The following is a 21,689-nucleotide window of genomic DNA, read 5'->3' on the forward strand; positions in this document are numbered from 1 at the left end:
TCTCTTTTTGCACAAACACTCATGGAATCAGATAGGCCAGCAGTCATGTCAGAAGCAGAAGGACCAGGAGAATGAGTTTGTAGCACAAAGCAGACAGATAGATGAAGGATGCTCACTAAAGCAATTTTGTGAAAGCAGACTGTTACCAAATCAATCACCAGTTCTTTTAATGCTTAAAGTTCTGGAAGCTTATGAAACTGAAGGACTATGAGGCACAAGAATAGAGTAGAAATAAAGAAAATCCAAGTAATCGTACTGGTTCCGTTCCTGTTGGTAATTTAATCACCCACGTGGTATCATTTTTTTCTTCTTGAAGAACTATAATACAGTAATGTTTAGTATTCAATTTTCAGTTCTCTAATATGAAAATCTGCCAAAATTATTACATAGAATGTTTTCAATCCAACAGAGAAATCTGTCAGTCAAGGATCAAGGAGGACATATGGCTAGTTCATGAATAAAAACATGTGTCCTGTCTCACACTGTTGATAGGAATATTTGTTGATTCCATTTTTTGTCATATTAGGCAGTATCTGTCAAAACTTTAAACAAGCTTAACTTAGTCCCAACGCATCTACATTTTGTAATGTCATAGAGAAATGCTCCCCCATGTGCCCAGATATGTTTGTATAAGGGCACGTCAGCATTATTTATAACTGCAAACACAATGGAATAAGTTTACATTAGCAGAGAATTATGGTACATTCAACTTCTGATTGAATACAGCAGGTTGAAAACTCATGTTTGTATCTGCTCTCTCCTAAAACACCACTGATAGTCAAGAAATTAAAAAAGGAAGAAGCCACAAAGATAAATGGAACAGGAGAAAAGGGAACAGCAGGTAAAAGAGGTAAACCACCTCTGGGAAGCTAGAAGTGACCCAGCAGATGGCATAGAACATAGCAACACAGAGAACTGAAGTGTAACCCAACAATGCAATAAAAAGGAATGCGATAAAAAGTAAGCCAACTGCAAAATCTCAGAAAGTGTCAGGCATGAGGGAACAGACGATTTCTAAAGGCAGCGAGAATGGGATGGGGTTAAAAATAGGAGGATTAATGGAAAGTCTTTAAAAGTTATTGCCCCGTAGACAATTAGCCTTCTCTTCCCTGAAAGAAAACTAGATTTTACTCTGGGGATACACTGTACACTGTGTTACTGGGAATAGCAGATTACAGGAGAATAGAGTGGGGAGGTGACGCACCACAAGAACACAAGGGGATTAAATAGAAATCATGCTAAATGGTGAACCACCCTGGTCCCATCTGACTAGCAGCCAGCCTTCTAAACCTTCAGCTCAGGTCGTGATCTTGCAGTTCATGAGTTCAAGCCCCACATAGGGCTCTGTGCTGACAGCTTGGAGCCTGCTTTGGATTCCGTGTCTCCCTCTCTCTGCCCCTCCCCTGCTCACGCTCTCTCTCTCTCAAAATAATAACATAAACAAAAACAAACATTAAAAAATTTAAAAAAGAAATTTAGAATTTAATAGAAGAACTGGAAGGTAAAGCTTCATCTACCCAAAAAGTAGACAAAAAGACAAAAATATAGAATACTAGAGAGAAGAAATAAGAAAATTACTGGATTAGTTCAGGAGATCCAACATTCATAATAGGTGTCCCTGAAACGGTGAAAATAGATTATGAAAAACACTACAAAAACATACTCCACATATGAGTGTGCAAAAACATTATCAAAAAACCCCACAGCCCCCCATCTCACAATATTCACAAACATCAACTTCAGGTATATTATGCAACTAAAATATGAAAGGCAAAACAGCTAAGCCTTAAGAAGACAATGCTTACATCACTCCCCTTGCTTCTCAGCACGTAGGCATTTTATCATCTCATACCATCACAAGGAGATGGTGAGCACAGTGCGTATGATATTTTGAGTGAGAGAGAAGAAGGGCCACATTCATGAAACTTCTATTACAGTATAGTATTATAATGGATATATTTTATAATTATTGCTGTTAATCTTCTTACTTTGCCTAACTCATAAATTAAGCTTTATCACAGGTATGCATGCTTAGGAAAAGCCAGTATAAACAGGGTTCAGTACTACCTCTGGTTTCAGGCATCCTCTGTGGATCTTAAAACGTATACCCAAGGATAAGGTGGGGGGGACTAGTGTACACATATGTTGTGTCTACTCAGAATCCATCTAGCTGGTCATGTGCCACATTGACAAACACATTCTCCTTGGGGATCAAGCCTCTTCAGTTTTATTTACATATTCTTAAAGAGTACAGGTAGAGGGGCGCCTGGGTGGCTCAGTTGGTTAAGCCTCTGACTTCAGCTCAGGTCAGATCTCACATTCGTGGGTTCAAGCCCCGCGTCAGGCTCTGTGCTGACAGCTAGCTCAGAGCCTGGAGCCTGCTTCCAGTTCTGTGTCTCCTTCTCTCTCTGCCCCTCCCCCTCTCATGCTCTGTCTCTCTCTGTATCAAAAATAAATAAGACATTTAAAAAATTAAAAAAAAAGAGTACAGGTAGAAACAAAGAAATTCAGAGGAGCATGTACTCTTTATACCAGTAAGAAATGTGTATTATTCTTAAATCAAACTATTGTATATTGCGTTGTTGGTATCAACTTTCTGAAAACTCAAAGGCCAGGTCTTTTCAACTTCAGAAAGCACACTGGGGCAGCAGGGGCTCCTGGCAAAAGCCCAGGGAGAGAATTCCACATGGTGCAGGGGAAAGAGCACCAGCCTGGGGCAGTGGGAGCCCAGTCTCCCTATGCACACACAGTTCATTAAAGGCAGAGTGGAGCTAAATTCAGATCTCCTGACTCCTAATCTAGCATATATCCTACTACATGCTATTGCTAGTCTGTGTGCAAATTTAAGAGTTAGAAGGGTATAGGGGGCACCTGGGTGGTTCAGTCTGTTAAGTGTCCAACTTCAGCTCAGGTCATGATCTCACACTCTGAGTTCAAGCCCTGAATTAGGCTCTGTGCTGACAGCTCAGGGCCTGAAGCCTGCTTCAGTTTCTGTGTCTCCCTCTCTCTCGCTATCCCTCCCCTGGTCTGTCTCTGTCTCTCTGTCTCTCTCTCTCAAAAAAAAAAAAAAAATTTTAAAAGATTTTTAATTAAAAAAAAAGAATTAGAAGGGTATAGACATCAGAAAGAAAAGGAAAACCCAGAATGATTTCATTAAAAGTATGTCTCTCTTAATTAAAAAAGACCCTTTCAATAATATATAAACTAAAATTTTCTTACTGAGGTCAAAACCATATTTTAGGTATGTATGTTAATGATGTATTTATTCCCTCCAAATTGTAAATGTGGGCATTCAGACTACATAAAATAAGGTTAGGAATAGGTACAATTTTTATTTTATCTAATTCTGGACTACTTAAAAATATAAGAACAAAAACAAACAAAAAGAAGAAACAAATATTACTTTTATAACCAGAGAAAATAAAGACGGTAACATTTACTAGTTCAGTTGATTGAGGTTAATGACATTGGCTATGATCTCTCTTGCATATACAACGGGCTGTAATATGTAATTACCAGCCAGGGAAGTTGTTCCAGATATACAGATATGGATGAATTAACTTGTAAAACTATGCATGATCTATCTCTTTTTAATAAAATCTATTTAATATATTTATAAAACATCTGGAACATTACATAGTAAAAAGTCAGGATATAAAAAGGAAAGACTATGGACTTCAACTGTAAAGTCAGCTAGAAAGCAGCACTATTTATCAGACCCTGCTTAAAACTCTCTAATGGTCTCTCCCTTACCCTGAGAATATGTGCTAGCATCCTTATAACATAAGGCCTTGAATGATCTGACCCTTTTCAATCTTCAAATATCACCTTCTACTACTCTTCCACTCAGCTATGGAGGAGCAGTATCCTGTGCCTTCTGTCTGTTCTCTGAACTTGCCAAATTCATTTCTGCCTCATGGCCTTTGCACTTACTCCTTCACGCCTAGAAAGCCCCCTCATGCCACATCTTCACACAGATAGCTCCTTCTTGTCATTCAGATCTCAAGTCAAATGCCTCTAAGATAGCCCCTCCCCACCATAATAATTTACGACGTTCCCTGTCCCCCCAACCCCTAGTAACTCTCTACTAATTAGGCTTTTTCATTTTCATATAGCTACCAGTATTTGAAGTTGTCTTATTCTTAATTTAATTGTTTCCTGTTTGTTTTCACTGCAAAACTGTAAGCCCCATGAGGGAGCAAATCTTGCCTATCTTATCTAAATGCTGTGGGATTCACAGCACCTAGAACAAGCCTAACATACAGCAAACCCCCAACAAATATTTATAGAAAATGAAAGATTCGTTGCCTCATAAATAGAAGATAATTTGATCCTTACTGCATTGCTTTCCATTTCAGTGATGTCGGCTGGCTACTCACAGACTCACACGGCTTACAAGAGGAGCAGAGGCAGTACACAGCCTGCACAACCTCCATCTGATGCCGGGATTCAGGCAGGAGAGAAGCCCACCCAAATATTCCTGGTGCAACGGAGAACTGCATCCTGCAAGCGTTCACCAGCGGGTAGGCAATGCTCCCGAGAATTCAGTGTTATCCAGAGGCTTGCAATATTCTGGATCCACACTCTGGAGGGCTATCAAAAATGTGTCAAGTGCCTTGCACCTTTGAGATTACAAAAGCAAATAAGCATCACTCATCTTGGCTATGCATCTGCTGGGCATCGATAAAGTCAATACCCATTCCATAAGGAGTGTGCACTGAAGTTCCCAGCTGCCAAATCACATGGGTTGCCACAGATTGAGACCAACACAACACTTATGAATATTAATTGGCAAAGGATCAGGAATTCCCCGACTGCATGTCCATTAGGCCTCCATCTGTCCAAAGAAGACAGCAGTCGTCTCTCTTTTAACTCTTCAGCAAAAACTAAAAAAATGAGAAGCAACAGTGCCCGGAGCCATAGGAAACACGTGTTCTACCCACAATCAAAATTACTATCTGAGGTTATGGTCAGGGGGTTCCTATTTGTACCTTCTCAATGACAGACAAGCACTCAGTTCATTTCTCTCCAGCGAACGTTCTCAAAAGCAGCCCCACATCATTAAACAACAGGCTTTAAAAAGCACAAGGCAACTGTCTCTTGGCATAATAAACGTTATTAAATGACAAATATATCAAAATGACTTATTTCTCATATAACCAGCTTCTTGCCTTTTTTCTCGTTACTTTCTTTTTATGTGAAAAATGTCTTACGTAAGTGGGAGGTCCTTGGTTAGCCTCAATATGTAAACATGGCCTTGTTTAATTTAAAAAAGATTTTTAAATGAGGTGGTTGCACACTGTAGGGAGAGAGAGGCAGGAGGGTGCAGCGGGTGCTGGAGTGCATGGACTCTAGATGTGCCTAGAGAAAGAAGAGAACAAGCAGGTGAGTCAGAGGCAGTGACCTGAAAAAGACCACAGGGCCAGCTGGGTCCAGGGTGAGTGTGCCCAGAGTAACCGGAGATGAGCCCACAGTCAGTTTGTGGGCAGGCATAGAGTTTACAGTGGAGTCTGAAGTTGCATCCATACGACCTGGGCCACCAAGGCCTGCATCCGGCTGGGGCTATGGTGACAGAAAGGAAAGGCAGGCATGGAGGAAGCAGGAAGTGAGAGAAGAAGGTGGCAGGAAGCCAAACCCAAAGTTATCAACAGCTTCTCTTTTGAGAGGTCCATGAGAAATTGGAGCACAGGGAAGTAACGTTGAGATAAAAGCAGCAGCGATGCCTTATCCTGATGTAACGGGATGACGACGTGGAATTGCTCGTGCCTCCCTGACCCACAGTTCGTCCTCAGCTTCCACTCCTCACATCTCTATGAGGCCCCAAGCTCAGTTACCGGATCTCACCTGTCTGTCTCGTATCTACACAAAATCAGCGCAAGTGCTAATAGCTCAAGTTTGGACTGTTCCAATAGTCTCTTGGACTTCGCTTCAAAATCTGAGCTCTCAAACTCGGCAGCCAGAGTCATCGTGTCAAAGCAAAACAACCAAAAGAAGGTCCCCACAAAAGGTCATTGGTGATTGATTAAAACACCCAATTACAAGTGCAGAGAGCTTTAACTGAAGTCTCTCCTCATCACCCATCCCCAGCTCCCTCTCCATCCCTAAAAAATAAGCAGAAAAGCCATCCTTTCAGCCTCCACATCATCCAATATAGTAAGCAAAATAAAATAAAATAAAATTATAAATTAATATCATTGTGAACTGGACAGTAGTAGTTTGCTCCATGAAAGGGTTTCTTTCAGTTCTTTCTGATTTCTGAACTGCTACATAAGCAATCCATACTGCTTTTTAAGCCGACACAGTCTTGTGATGAAAGAGCCTTGAAATTCATTGGAAAGTTACAGAATATATAATTCATGGAAGAGGAAGAAAGTTACTTTCCCTTCCATTTGTAATCAGCTAAGATGACCAGTCAATACCTTGCTGAATAAACACACCCCAAAAATGAGATTTCTTCATGCTAAAAATCCAAATGGGGAAGGAAGGTGGCCTAGGGCACCAGAAAGCCATGGGCTGAGACCTGGTTACAATAGTTTCCTTCATCTCATCCGATGCCAAGAAAGCCTGGTTCTGCTTCACTGGGCAGAGGAATGAGCAGCGCCCGGGCCCCAGGCACTGGAGCATTCGTGGATGGCCTCAACGTGAAGAGTGGCAACATGACAGGGGCAGCATCAAGTTCAAAAGTATGAGGACCCACGTGACGGCTGCACAGGCAGAGACAAACAGGAGTTACTGCCAACATCTGAATGGATATACCTTGACTCTGAGTTTCAGGCATTTTTAATTATACATATTATACATCCTTAATGCAGCAAAAGGAGGGAATAGAGCAAAAGGACAATAATAAAAATCATCTACATCCTGACACCATTTTTATTTGGAGTAAATCCTTTGGAGAAATGTTTTTCTGTATTATATATGCATGTCAATACATCTTTTTAAAAGCAAGACTGAGACTTCATGTCCATTACAATAGCTACTATAAAAAACAAAAACAAAACCGGAAAATATGACGTGCTAGCAAGGACTCAGAGAAATTGCAAGCCTTGTGCACTCTGGCGGGAATGCAAAATGGTGTAGCTTCTGTTGGAAAACCATATGATGGTTATCCAAAAACTAAAAATAGAATTAACATAGGACTGACCAGTTCCACTGCTGGGTATACACCCAAAAGAAGTGAAAGCAGGGACTCAAACAGATATTTGTCAGCCATATTCACAGCGGCATTGTTCCTAAGAGCCAAGAGGTAGAAGCAACTCAAGTGTCCAGATGAACAGATGAACAAAATGGGGAACATGAATATAACTCCTTTAAAAGGAGGTTCTGACACGTTACAACATGGATGAACCTTGACGACATTATGCTAAGGGAAATAAGCCAGTCACAAAGGGACAAATATTATATGATTCCACTTACGTGATGTACTTAGAATAGTCAAATTCATAGAAACAGAAAGTGGTTGCCAGGGGCTGGATAGACAAAGAATGCGAAGTTATTATTTAATGGGTATGGAATTTCAGTTTGAAGTTATAAAAAAAACGTTCTGCACATCCATGGTGGTGACAGTTGTTTAATAATATGAATGTGCTTAATTAGTCATTGTACTCTTAAAATGGTTAAAATGGAAGCTATACATTATATATATTTCACCACACTCAAAAAAAATCCAAAACTGGGATGCCTGAGTGGCTCAGTTGGTTGACTCTTGATTTCTGCTCAGGTCATGATCCCAGGGTTATGGGATCAAGCCTTGCATGGGGCTCTGTGTTGACAGTGTGGAGACTGCTTAGGATTCTCTCTCTTTCTCTCTCTTTGTTCCCCTCTGCACATTTCCCCCACTTATGCTCTTGCTCTCTCTCTAAAAAAAAAATCCAAAAATCCAAAACTGTAATCATTTATCTGTACTTCCTTCTTTTCATTTAGCTTGACACCATGAATGTTAATAAATGTACTTTGGTCATTGTAATGACCACAACATATCTGTGTAAATGTACTATCAACAATGTCACCAATCCTCTGTTGTTGGGCAACTGCATTGCCTTGGACTTTTGACTCCCAAAAAGATGCTGTATGATTCAATCATGTGACATATCAGATCACACTACATTCCCAGTGCACCTTCCTTTGGGTTACTGTAGGAAGCTGAAAATCTTGCACTTTGCTCATAGAACTTCCTATTTACTCATCATTAAAAATATTTATTAAGTACTAGTACCTTTAATATAGTTAACAATAACAAATATAATGAATAATAGTGATTTAAAATATTTTTTAAGTAACTGTGCACTTTCAAATTTATTACAGAGGGAAAAAGACAAGGTACTAACTGAACATTCTACCAGGGGCAATACTCAAAATATTTAGCAAAGGCTGTCAGCTGGACCGATCACTCAGAGGAGGGGCCAACAGAACAAAGGGCCAGCCAGAGCAGAGCATACTGCCTATTAGCCCTCTTAATCCCAAAGAAACCATTTAACCAGGAGTATGAGGTTAAATGAAAGTTCTAAAGTAAAAGTTTCTGAAGAGGGGTGCCTGGGTGGCTCAGTCAGTTGAACGTCTGACGTCAGCTCAGGTCATGATCTCGCAGTTTGTGAGTTCAAGCCCTGCATCAGGCTTGCTGCTCTCTGTGCATAGCCACTTCAGATCTGCTATATATCTCGCTGTCCTTCCCCCACTCGCATTCTTCTCTCTCAAAAATAATTAAAACATTAAAAAAATTTTTTTAAGTTTCTCAAGAGTCCCTATATTTTATTGGTTGCCCAAGGGAAGAAGAGCTTATTTGGAAAAAGATAAAAATGCTAGACAGGCAATGTTTGCTATCCCTGTGGGACCGTCCAAGGACAGGGGAGAGGTCTAGTGTCCACATGAACACCGGTGCTGGACCACACCCTTGGTCACTGAGACGTTAAAGAGTAGGCCCTTCAGACTTCTGTAAGTGTCTCCTGTTAAAGGCAGATTCAGATTCAGCAGGCCTGAGGTGGAGCCTAAGATTCGAATTTCTGGTAAACTCACAAGTGAGGCCTTTATGCTGGCCTCAGTTGGAGGAATGAGGTGTCCTGACTGTAGGTGGAAGAGAAGAGAGAGTAGGACTGTGAGGAATTTCAGTCTTTCAGAAAGGGTCAGGAGAAGTGGGGGTTGCAAGGAAACTAAGAAGGGTGAAGATAAATCCAGAAGAGCAGGGGGTCAGAGGTCAAAGAAGAAAGGAACAGCATTATCAACCCTACTGACAGAGCAGGCAAAACTCTAAGAGGCACTGAGCCTGCCCTAGGCCACTCGGGCTGTTATAACAGAACAGCACAGTTCAGCAGGAGGAAGTCCGAGAGCAGGGCGCCAGCGTGGCGGGCTCTGGTGAGGGCTCTCCGCCCCATTGGCAGTGGGCTGACTTCTGGCTGTGCTCTCACACGGCCTCTCCTCAGCCTGCCTCTCTCTTCCTCTTCTCCTAAGGACACTAATGCCATCATGGGGCTCCACCTTCACGACTTCACTTAAACTTAACACCTCAAAGGCCCCACCTTCTAAAACCACTCCGTTGTGGGTTGGGGCTTCAACATATGAAGGGGAGACACAAACATTGGGCTCCCAATAGTGCCCACTAGACTGTGTAGATGTAAAGATGCCCATGAGGGGTTGGCAGCAATCTCAGTGGGTGATGTGGTTACTTGAGGGCACATATTCACTATAACAACCCAAGACCACTTCTGTAATACACGTGGCCTGTCGGGACTCTCAGCTCCCCCCAGTGGAAAATGCCCCACCTCAGGACTGCTGAGACCCTGGTGTGGCAGAATCACTGCCTACGTGCTCAGCACAGCACCCCCACATGCAAGGGAAGCAGGAGCGCCCGGGCACGCATGCCCAGAAGCTCCTGAGACAGGAATTGGAGCCACAACCATTCACATCCTTAACAGCCATTAACTTGCTAAGGACAGTCTCCCAGGCGCTAAAGGCTGAACACAACAGAGGACTCTAATCCCTGCAGTGGCCAGCGTTCTCTCTCACAAACTATCAATTCTGCCTCCCTTTGTAGGCGCGGCAGAAGTTCCGTCTGTACAAATGAGATAAGAGCAGTCACAGAGGCTCCTTACCCCTGCTTTCCCACAAGAAGCTCAAAGAAAAAGCACATGGTTTCCGAGTTCCAAGATCTCAGACTTGTTATTCTAGAGACCTCATCAGAGTCACACTGCTCCCGGTGGGTGGGCTTGGGGGTGGGGCGAGCTCCCAGTGCAGGGGAGCCCCAAGGGAGCTGGGGTGGTTGTAAACAGCAGTAGGGCATCACCAATTAGTACAATCCGTACAAGGACAGATGGCCTTTTTCGCAATGCTCTATTTTGAATTCAACAGCAAAAACCAGAACAAAATAGACCAGGGGCAGCCATCTAGAGCCAAGAGTATTTTATAATTATGGTTATTTGGCAAATTAAGGCAACAGAACAAGCAGAATGCCAAAAAGAAGCTACCTTGACTTCTATTGATTCCAGCGATCTCACATATCCAGAAACATTAGCTATGTGAAAAAGGCCTCCAGGCAAACAAGGCTGGGATCTGTGCACTTTTATTACAGGAACATACCAATTGTCTGAGTCATTGACTTTTACTCTAGAGAGAATTCTAACTGGCTTAGTTATTTGCTTTTCAAGGCAGTGACAAATTAGAATGTAAACTCCAGCAGGGCAGGGATTTCTGTCGGTCTTGTTGGCTGATATAACCCTGGCACGAAGAAGAGAACCTGAGCATCTGTCTAATGGTGAAAGAATGTTTCCCTCAATTTGGTGGCAGCCCACTCCCTCCCTATTAGATCAAGACTCAGTTACTTCATGCTTGAGTTCTCAAAGACCCTGCCGTGACCAACCATTTCCTTGCAAACGGATACTGTAAATAACTGGTAAGATTTCTTTTGGAATATGTATGTTCTCTCCGTGATCTTGTTTCCAGGAGTTATTTGCTCCGTACCCTGTTTTTACCTGGCAAGGTGAATGCCTACCTTGTTTCCTACAAGATTATGAACTCCTTCAAATTTTTATTAGGGCAAATTGGTTGACTCAAGCTGGAAGGAGAAATTTAGTTCAACGCCTACTAGTCTTCATTATTAGAAGATTCTCCAAACTGAACTCTACTTGGACAGGAAGAAAATGAGTAATCGTATTACTTGGCAAATCACAGGAACAAAGTGGCATTGTGATTTCCCATTTGAATTGTAGCACTTCTGTTCAAGTTACAAGACTTTTGTGGCCAGTCTGATATTTCCAATAAGGGTTGGGAATCCACTAAATCCATGATAGGCAAACAGTTCTCGTCAAGGCCTAATTCAAGAAAAATTGAAATGTTTAAGAGCCACTTTTTAAATGGTTATTTATATTAGAGAGAGAGAGTGTGAGTGGGGGAGGGTAGAGATAGAGAAGGACAGAGGATTCCAAGTGGGCTCTGCGCCCACAGCAGCCCAATGGGGCTCGAATTCACAAACCATGAGATCATGACCAGAGCTGAAGTAGGACACTCAACTCACTGAGCTGCCCAGGCGCTCAAAGGGCCATTAAAAAAAATTCTTTTGGGGCACCTGGGTGGCTCAGTCGGTTAAGCGTCCGACTTCAGCTCAGGTCAGATCTCACGGTCGTGGGTTCGAGCCCCGCATCAGGCTCTGTGCTGACAGTTAGCTCAGAGCCTGGAGCCTGCTTCCAGTTCTGTGTCTCCTTCTCTCTCTGCCCCTCCCCCTCTCATGCTCTGTCCCTCTCTGTATAAAAAATAAATAAAACATTTTTAAAAAAATTTTTTTTAAATTCTTTTAACATTTATTTATTATTGAGAGATAGAGACAGAGCATGAGTTGGGGAGGGGCAGGGAGAGGGGGAGACACAGAATCCAAACAACAGGCTCCAGGCTCTGAGCTGTCAGCACTGAGCCCAACTCAGGGTTCAAACTCACAAACTGCGAAATCATGACCTGAGCTGAAGTCAGACGCTTAACCGACTGAGCCACTCAGATGCCCCCATTTTTTAAAAACTCAAAACCAAAATAGCTTCTTGAGTCTTATTAGTGGTAGGGGGAGATTAGATATATAAAACATAAACCTGATTCACTCACATGTAAAATTTAAGAAACAAATGAACAAGGAGGAAAAAGGGTAAGAGACAAGCCAAGAAACAGATGCTTTTTTAAAAATTTTTATTTATTTTTGAGAGAGACAGACAGACAGAGCGTGAGCAGCAGAGGAGCAGAGAGAGTGCGAGACATAGAATCTGATGCAGGACCGGGGCTCTGAGCCATCAGCACAGATGTGAGGCTCAAACCCACAAACTGTGAGATCATGACCTGTGACCTGGAGTCAGACGCTTAACCCCTAACCCACTAAGCCGCTCAGACACCGCAAGAAACAGATTCTTAACTATAGAGAACAGACTGATGGTTGCCAGAGGGGAGGTGAGGGGGGCTGGAGGGATGCGTGAAACAGGTGGTGGGGATTAAGGAGTGCTCCAGTCGTGGTGAACACTGGCGATGTGTGGAAGTGTTGAATCACTATACTGTACACCGGAAACTAAGATAACTCTGTATGTTAATATGCAAGAAGTAAAATTAAATAACAAAAATAACATACACCTCAGATATGAGAGATAGGTAGGGGAAGCAGTATGCCCTTTTGTTCCCTTCTGTGAAGTCTGAATTATTTTAGAGGTAATTTTGAAAATTCAAATCTGGAAAAAGAAAACAAAACAAGCAAATAAAGAAGGTGCCATTTGAATGTAGAAAGACCTGGGTTGAAATCCATGCTTTCCCACTGACTTGCTATGTAACCAACCAGGCAGGAGTGGCCTCCTGGGGCTCCATGTCCTACTTGCTACATAGGGTTGTCCTGGGCCCTCCCCCAGACCACTTAGTTGCTGCCACAGCACTCTCTGTGTCCCCTCCAGTGCTGGTTACATTGTGTGCTCAGTTGACGGTCCCCTGCAAGGTCCCATCCTTTTGTTTTTTCCTATGATCTCACTCAACATACTAGTGTTAAAAACTAGCTGAGGAAATGTACAAAGGACAAAATACAAACAAACTTGTGTTGTATATGCTATGGTTGCAATTATGATTTTTAAGAAATCTATTTAAGAATAGCGGCAGTTTCTTCTCCTGACTTTCCATTGGCTGCATAGCTTCACTCATCAACAGATCTGGTCGGGTAGGAAGAGTTGGGGAGAAATGTATTTTAGGAACTGTTGAGAGGATTACATGGGAAGTCACGTCATATGAATGAAAGCCTGTCTACTTACACCACAACACCAAAACAGATATTCCAGGTTCATACTGCGTCAGCAAAAAAATAAATAAATAAAATAAAATACAGTATATCTCACTTCAATTTCCCCATCAATTTGCTCACATATTGTCTAAGACTATAGCAGAGCTCCCAGCATGAGGGCCAGAACTACGAATAAAAAGCAGATGTGTATCAAAGATAGCCCTTCGGGGAGTCTATGTGCATGCAGATCAAGGAGCCTCCAGAGCAGCAGCTCACACACTAAGGAAAGGATGAATCAAGATGGATAAGTTTAGTTTCTCCCCAGGACGTTAGGAACCAATGGGGAGGAATTGACCTCGGCTGGACTTCAGGTTTTCTGGAAATGTTTTATGATCCCAGGCATATACAACAGCGTAGAATAAGAAAACACATGATCCCCAAGTAACATGACAGGTGTGCCAGGTGCCTGGGTGGCTCCGTCCATTAAGCATCTCACTTTGGCTCAGGTCATGATCTCATGGGTTTGTGAGTTTGGGCCCTGCATCAGGCTCGCTGTTGTCAGTGCAGAGTCTCTGTCCCCTTTCTGTTCTCAGAGTTGGATTCTCTGTCCCCCTCTCTCTCTGCCCATCCTCAACTTGCTCACATTCTCTCTCTCTCTCTCTCTCTCTCTCTCAAAAATAAATAAACATTAAAAGAATAAAACACTACAAGTGTGCCATTTTCACCATTCAAAAACCTTCCATGAACCAATCAGGCAATCTGTATAAAAAGTTTCAAACCCTCTGACCTAGATTCTCCTTCAGGAAAACTATTTGAAGGACATAAAACCAAAATATGGAAAAAGTTCACTTCCCAATGATGTTCACAGCAGGGCAATTTGCAACATCAAAAACCGATGCCCCACCACCTACAGACTTCATTACCTGATGGATCTCATGACCACTAAGCCTCAGTACAAACACAAATTCCTCTTCAGGAGGCTCAGGTGAGACAGCACAGACAAGCACCTAATGAACACTTGTGAATCCCTCTATTTCAAAAGCATAAACATGCAAATGCTCATAAAAGAAGAGCATCGAGCACATGCACACCTTTGTGCGGCAAGTCCCCGGTGCAGCGAGCCCTGGACTAGTTAGTGAAGACCACCAGCGGCAGATAATAGAGCAATTGTCAGAGGTGCCACAAGCCAGCTGCCACTTCTCAGTCACACAGGCCGAAAAACTGAAATCCGCACGTGAAACTGAGCACAGGCCACCCCTTCTCTGTCCCTAGCCTTACTGTTCCAGATCTCAGCTTAACAGATCAGAAATAAAGCACTTAGGAGAATGCCGTGAGTGTGACAATGGCTCAATCTGTGTTTAGTGAGTAAAAAAGAAAATGCATTAAAGCCTACAGCCAGTGTCTGGAACATGTACGTGCTCAGTAAATGAAACTGTTATTATCATCATTATTACTAAATGAAAAATTAGTATTTGCACAGCTCCTTAAAGTTTACGTAAAGGGTTTTCAACTCCCACAGTGATCCTGTAAGAGAAAATAGAAGCTCACAGAAGTTGGTAATTTGTCCAAGTCCTTACTGCCAGCAAATGTTGAAGTGGGGACTTGCCGGCCATCCAAGGGCCCTTCCCCTTGAGGAGGCTGGAATGTTTCAATAATGGCCTCAAGCCTTCTCTCTATCATGGACGAGATTCCCAACATCCAGTCCATCCCCAAGTGGTTAATCAAGAATTATAGCAATCCTGTTCCACCGCCAGTCATGGACTGATTTAAGGAAAGGGCAGTGACCCAAACTTTGCCAGTGACAAGGAAGTCTTTTGGGAGTTTTTCAGAAAGATTCTGAAGAAATCTTTCTGAAAAACTCCCAAAAGACTTCCTTACTATTGAGCAGACATGAAAGATGCAGCTTCTCCCTTTCCATATGACCCTTCAAACAGCTCTAGCCATCTGAGGACCATGGCAAGGGGCAGAGGCAAGAGAATCACAGAGAAATAAAGTCAGAGCCCAGATTTCTGCTTCTGGACTTTTTGCTACACAAAGAAATCCTTTCCCTTTCCAGTGAAGCCAGGCCAGGTTGGAGTTTCTGTTCCTCATACCCCAGAACAGCCCACCTGATACATTATCTACACATGCCCTTTACACATCGGGCCCAGCACACGTAGTCTGACCCCTGTGCGGTAGCTCAAGATCTTCACATGTGGGTATTCTAAGCTTATATCAGATCTAATTTTAACTTCCTGAAATCCTGAAGGGGCAGAGGAGAAAAGCAGACCGTGGTATGCACAGCTGTACAAAGGGAATGCATATTGCTGGTTCCCATCACATGGCTAACTATAGAAGCAAAGACACCACACTGAGTCCCACTCAAGTTTCTGGCCCCTCTCCCATGACCCCCACCCCCACAAATCACAACAAAGCTCAACAGCTGGAAGCCTGATGATCCCCAGTTGCTTCTCTGCCCACAGAGTGCTGTATTGCACATTACCAGAGAAAAGGAGGAGGGAGAAGGAAGAGGAAGAGGAGGCTTCATCAGAGCACACAGTCCTTTCTTTGCAGGGTGATAATGACGATCGGCTAAAACAGCCAAGGTTACTTCTGAAATGTGTTGTTTTGCCAACCGATACTTCCTAGTTATTTTTTCAAAAACTATAGTGCAAAATAGAAGGTATTCAACTGTTTTTTGACAATGTTCTATTGAGATCAAGTGATATTTATTGCATGTCAGTTATCAGCCAACCTTTTGTATCTTTCCCTAGATCTGTAACATACTTGTCTTACAGCGTTCTAAAGTTCAGATCAGTCCACAGGACGAGGGGGCACCATCCTCCAACAAGAGAAAAAGATCTGGTCAACATCTCCCCAACATCTCTGCCGATCTCAGCCTCAACCTTGAGCTCATCATGACCCTTAAGATTCACCTCCATTCAGTTTAGCCATGTACTCCTAAAGCCACATCATCAATCGATCATCACCTGTGCTAATGCTCACTTCTGAAATCTACAGTTGTTGTGAGATGTCGGGAGTCCTCCCTAACTCCAATCTTCCATCCATCGCAGTTTCCTAACTCCTACTGCATCTGGTTTCCAACCTCCTTGAGCCCCCAGGTCCCAGCTTCTCCATTTTCTCCCATTTCCTCAGCTTGTCCCACTCCTTAGAGGCTAGAATTCATTCTCCATTATGTCAACTGCTGTCTTTCTGACACCCCCACGCTTTCCAAGCCACCAATCCCCAACTTTGAATCAATCAATCCAAACCTTTCCCTTCCTATAACTGGTAAGGCAAGTTCTGCTAGAGGAAATCTCTCCACCTTGCGGATTAACGGCACCATTGTGATTTCTAACACAAACTAAGTGCTCACAGTGACTCAGCAACAATATTGGTACCTGCTCCATCTGCACCATGGGTATTCAAAATCTTGAGCACTCCGTGTACCCTCAGCAGGATGGTGGACAGTTTTAAAGGCATCCTGGTTCTGTCTCTTAGCAGCTGTACAACCTCAGCAAGAGGCCTAACCCCTCGGGGCTCCAATTGTCTTGTTTTAAAATTAGGATAACAATTCCTTCCTCACATGATTGTTACAAGAAGTCAGAGAGTTAACACATGTGAAGAACATCTAAAGTGACCAAAAAACGCTAAGTTACTATTTTATAGAGAAAATGTGGCTGGGTTGCTTTTACTCCGTCTTTCGCCTTCAGCTTATTCCTCCAGTTCATCCCTATCCCCACACACCCTTAAGCCCTTTTGTTCCTTTGACAAAGAAAGACATGCCCTTTTATATTTAATTTCTCAGGTTAGTATCCCCTCTTCCAGAGGCTATATTTTGAACCTAGACTTTTATACTGGATCCTCTTTAGCCCATACATTTACTCAAGTGTCTCTCATCTTGAAAGCAGGAAGGAGAAATGTGAGAGAGGGAAGAAGGGAGGAGAAGACAAGGGAAGCAACCCCCCTTCAGCCTTGCCACCACCCTTCCAGGTGTCCCCAACACTTTCCTCCCTTCACAAACCCAGCTTCTTAAGGATCCGTCTACACTGTCTCCTCATCCCTTTCTCCCACCTCAATGGAATGGAATTTTCCTCCTGCCTCCCCTACCTACTCTCAAGCTGTTTTAGACACAGTCACCAATGACTCCTAATTGCCAGGGGTACTCTGCCATCCGTAATTAATTGACCCCTCTATAGCATTTGGCACTCTCTCATTATTGAAACTCTTTCTCCCTTGAATTTCCATGACAGGAGTCTCCCCTGTTTATCCCTCTTCCCTACGGACCCATGCTTCATACTTTCTTTTGCTAGATCCTCCTTCCTCTGATCACTCATTTGATGTTGTGTCACTTATTCATTTACTCAACAAACACTACTGAACTCTTACCATGTCTTGGGCACCACGACAGCTCCAGGGACAAGTTAGGCAGGGACAGCTGAAGCACAACTCCAGAAGGCACTATTCACCGTGGACACAACTACTCTGAATATGAGTGGTGCTTTCTGGAACTGTGCAAGGACGTTTAGCTCTGATCCACCTCAAGTCTCTCTATAAACACTCTCCTTGGGTGCTTACTTCCGAACACAGGACTTAAACCATGAACAGCGGCAATGACACTGTAAAGAAGACATAGTCCTTGCCCTCACTGTTGAGCTACTAAAAAAGATCAACATGTAACTAGAGTGGAAAAAGAAAGGTACAATGACCAAGACGTGCCCTGGGTATACCATGAACACACCCCAGTTATTCTCCACAATTTTTTGACCCATTTCACACTTCATTCTTTACGTACGTGCTCCCTGGGTAATTACATCCAATTATGTCTTGTTCATCCAATCCTGTCATGTTCAACTGAGCCTATTAGCTGATGATGCCCACATTTTGGATTGCTTGCCCAGAAGACCAAATTGCCTAAGCAGACATCTCTACCGCATGCCCTATAAGGGCAACGAGCACTGAGAATATAAATATGAATAAAGCAGAAGTCTTACCATGAGGCATTAACATTACTTCCCACCTGTGCCATTTCAACAGACCCATAGTTTGTCGCCCTCCTGGACCTTTCTTCAAGCCTCATCCAGACATATATGAAACACAAGCGAATTTTATCACCAACCCCCCATTCTTACCCCACTCCTCTGTTAAAAGCTTCCAAGGACTACTCTTAGCAGCTAAAGCAAAACTGAAACTTGGTAGTGTGGGACACAATGACCCTAAATGATCTGGCTCCTGCCAGGTCTTCTGGTCCTATCTGGCGTCTAGCCATATGCATATGCTGCAGGTCGCCATACCTAACCACCCTGAAGTTCCATACACAGTGTGACTTGCCCACCCCAGTGCCTTTGTACATATTGTGCCTGTGCCTGTTGTTCACCTCATGAATTTCTACACTTCCTTAATGGTTTGATCAGCCTAGGCAGCATTAAATGTCTCTGGTTCTGAACCAGGTAGCAGGTGGTCACTTTGGGGACTCCTCACAATGCCCTAACTATCTGTCCACACATCTGGCTCTCCTAGGAAAGAGATTGTAAGCCTTTGGGTAAAACCCTCTCTATTCTCCATGGGCCTTCAGCCCCTGACACAGTTTCTAGCACATGCTGGGTCCTTAGCACATACTTGCCTGATGAAGAGGTAAACTCACTGAGTTATTTTAACATTGCTCAATCCCCATATATTTTTTATTAGGGGCTTTAAAAGTGATTAATTCTATTTCATCATATTCAAATATCTCTTTCCAGCTTAAAACTATTAAAATTTTAAAAAACTAAATTGACACTTTACCTTAACATTGCCTGTATATGCCACCCATTCGGTATACCATGATGCAAGATTTATAAAGAAGGCAGAATGTGCCAGGACAATTCCGAGACAATTTGGGTGCATCAGCTATTCAATGTCATTTGAAATTTTAATTAGACCTTCATCTCTAATAAAATGAGAATATATGGTTTTCTGTACTGTATTTTTTTTTTTGAGTGGGGAAGAAGTTAACCAAAAGAAGTAAAAAGGAGGGGAAACAAATGTGTAGTGTTTAATATTTGACACAATGACCAATCTCCTTATCACTGGAACCCCCTAACTATTAAGTAAAATATTTCTGCCCGTATCTTATTTATGGACACTTATTTATTCTTTTTTTAATTTTTAAATGATTCTTATTTATTTTTGAGAGACAGAGAGAGACAGTGCGAGCAGGGGAGAGTCACAGAGAGAGAGGGAGTTACAGAATCTGAAGCAGGCTCCAGGCTCTGAGCTGTCAGCACAGAGCCCGACACGGGGCTCAAACCCGCGAACCGTGAGATCATGACCTGAGCCAAAGCAGGACGCTTAACTGACTGAGCCACCCAGGCGCCCCTTATTTATTCTTTACCATGGTACTTTGACTTTCTCTAAGAGGGTCATGAGTTTATCAATTATGTTAATAGATTCACTGCTGCCCATTGAGACATTGTAACTAAATGTGCCAAACAGTTGGCCAGCACTGAAGGCAGGGTATGTGTCAATGAAACAAAATAAAGCTTCAGACCCTTTGGAATGCGGACTCACCTTAGGGCTTCACTGAGAGCATACCCAAAGCCTAGCAGTGACTGCTTTTGCTCCACAAGGGAGAATGAAGACCTGGGAGCAATGTCTGAGCTTTAAAAGTCAAGAAATCATAATGCTTAACAAATCATTGTCTGCCAAAAACACCACAACGGCTCTCTCACTCCCAAATCCATGAGGCAACCACTCCAGTTTATCTTCCTGGTCTGCACGTCCACACACATATAGAAGGAGCCCTCCAGTTGGGGCACTTGGGAGGCTCAGTCAGTTGAGTGCCCAACTGTTGATTTTGGCTCAGGTCATGATCCCAGGGCTGTGGGATTGAGCTCCATGTTGGGCTCCACACTGAACCTGCAGCCTGCTTAAGATATTCATTCTCTCTCCCTCTCTCTCTCTCTCTCTCTCTCTCTCTCTCTCTCCCCCTCTCTGTCTCCCTCTGCTTATGCATGCATTCCTTCTCTCTCTCTCACAAATTAAAAAAAAAAAAAAAAAGCAGCCCTCTAGGATCTCTAGGATGTAGGTTATTCAGAGAAAGAGAAAATATCCTTGGCCGGTTCCCACAGCCAACATGCTCTGCCCTTATCCCATACCCCTCCCTGCCCCCCACACACATACACAAAATGTGACTACAAAGGGTACCTGATCCAGCACAGCCATTCCTCAAGATCTTATCTTTGACTCACTTCATCTCTCTCTATAGCCACTCCTCAGGTGATTACTTCCGTACACACAGGACTTAAACCGAGTCTCTATGCTAATAACTCCCAATCTGTGCCTCTTGCCCGGAATATCTAACTGCTCGTTTGGCCGTCTCTCTGCACAGACACAGAGGATATAAAGTTAATAAGGCCAATGTCTCCCCGTGCTTTTTCAACACAGGTGCACAGCAGCAGTTAGAAACAATTAGGAGCTACCAGATGACATAAACCAAATTTGGCAGGGATGCGGAAGCAGAGAGGTATAAACATCATTTACAATCTTGTTTTCACCCAGAAATCCTTTGTTCAGATAAAATCTTACCTGGAAACCCAAAACATGAAACCAAGAACAGCACACCTGTTTAGGTTGCAGAAGAGACCACCAAAGGGAACCCCAAACTGGATGCAGGACATCTTTTCCCCTCATTGTCCCCATGACCCATAACAGCCCCCAAGAGTCCCTGAAACTCCCAGAAAGCTGCAAAACACAATTCAAAAGTCACTGGTCAAGATCCATGAAGGTGCTACTTTTAATGCAATAATCAACAGTGAAGGCACATTTGGGGACAGCTAACTGGTAACAGTGGGTGAGAATTCTCATCAGTATTAAAGTAAGAACAAATGTCATTAAAAATAAAGTCAGTTCTAAGAAGTGCTCTAGATCAGCGTCACTGTGTCTATCACCTTAGACATTTTCTCAAAGACAGTAAATCCTAATGATAAGGAAAAACCTAAAAGTAGACATATTTTTTTAAGTTACATAAGGCAACTCTATCAACTTGAGGAAATGTATAATAAACAAGGACACAACTCTAAGTTATTATAGAGGAAACTGATTGTTGTAGAAAAGGCCAAATTACTGTCCTCAAGAAATAGGTCTTTATGATACCACTATCACCAAAACAAAGCGAGTAGATTGATCAGTTATTGGTTGATTGACTGTAATAACACCAATTTGGTCAATTTGGTTTTGTTTTTTGTTTTGGGGGAGAGAGGGTGCACAGACACATGCAAGCAGGGGGGAGGGGCAGAAGGAGAGAGAAAGGATCTCAAGCAGGCTGCCCGCTTAGCAAGGAGCCCTATGAGGGGCTCAATCTCAAAACCCTGGGATCATGGGCTGAGCCAAAATCAAGAGTAGCACACTTCACTCAGTCACCCAGGTACCCCTTGATTTGGTCATTCTGACATTGTATGTACATGAGCTTAGTGAATCCCATAGGAAGAAAATCAGAAAAAATTCATTCAAC

The sequence above is a fragment of the Suricata suricatta genome, chromosome 2 (assembly GCF_006229205.1).
Source record: "Suricata suricatta isolate VVHF042 chromosome 2, meerkat_22Aug2017_6uvM2_HiC, whole genome shotgun sequence".
Taxonomy (NCBI): Eukaryota; Metazoa; Chordata; class Mammalia; order Carnivora; family Herpestidae; genus Suricata; species Suricata suricatta.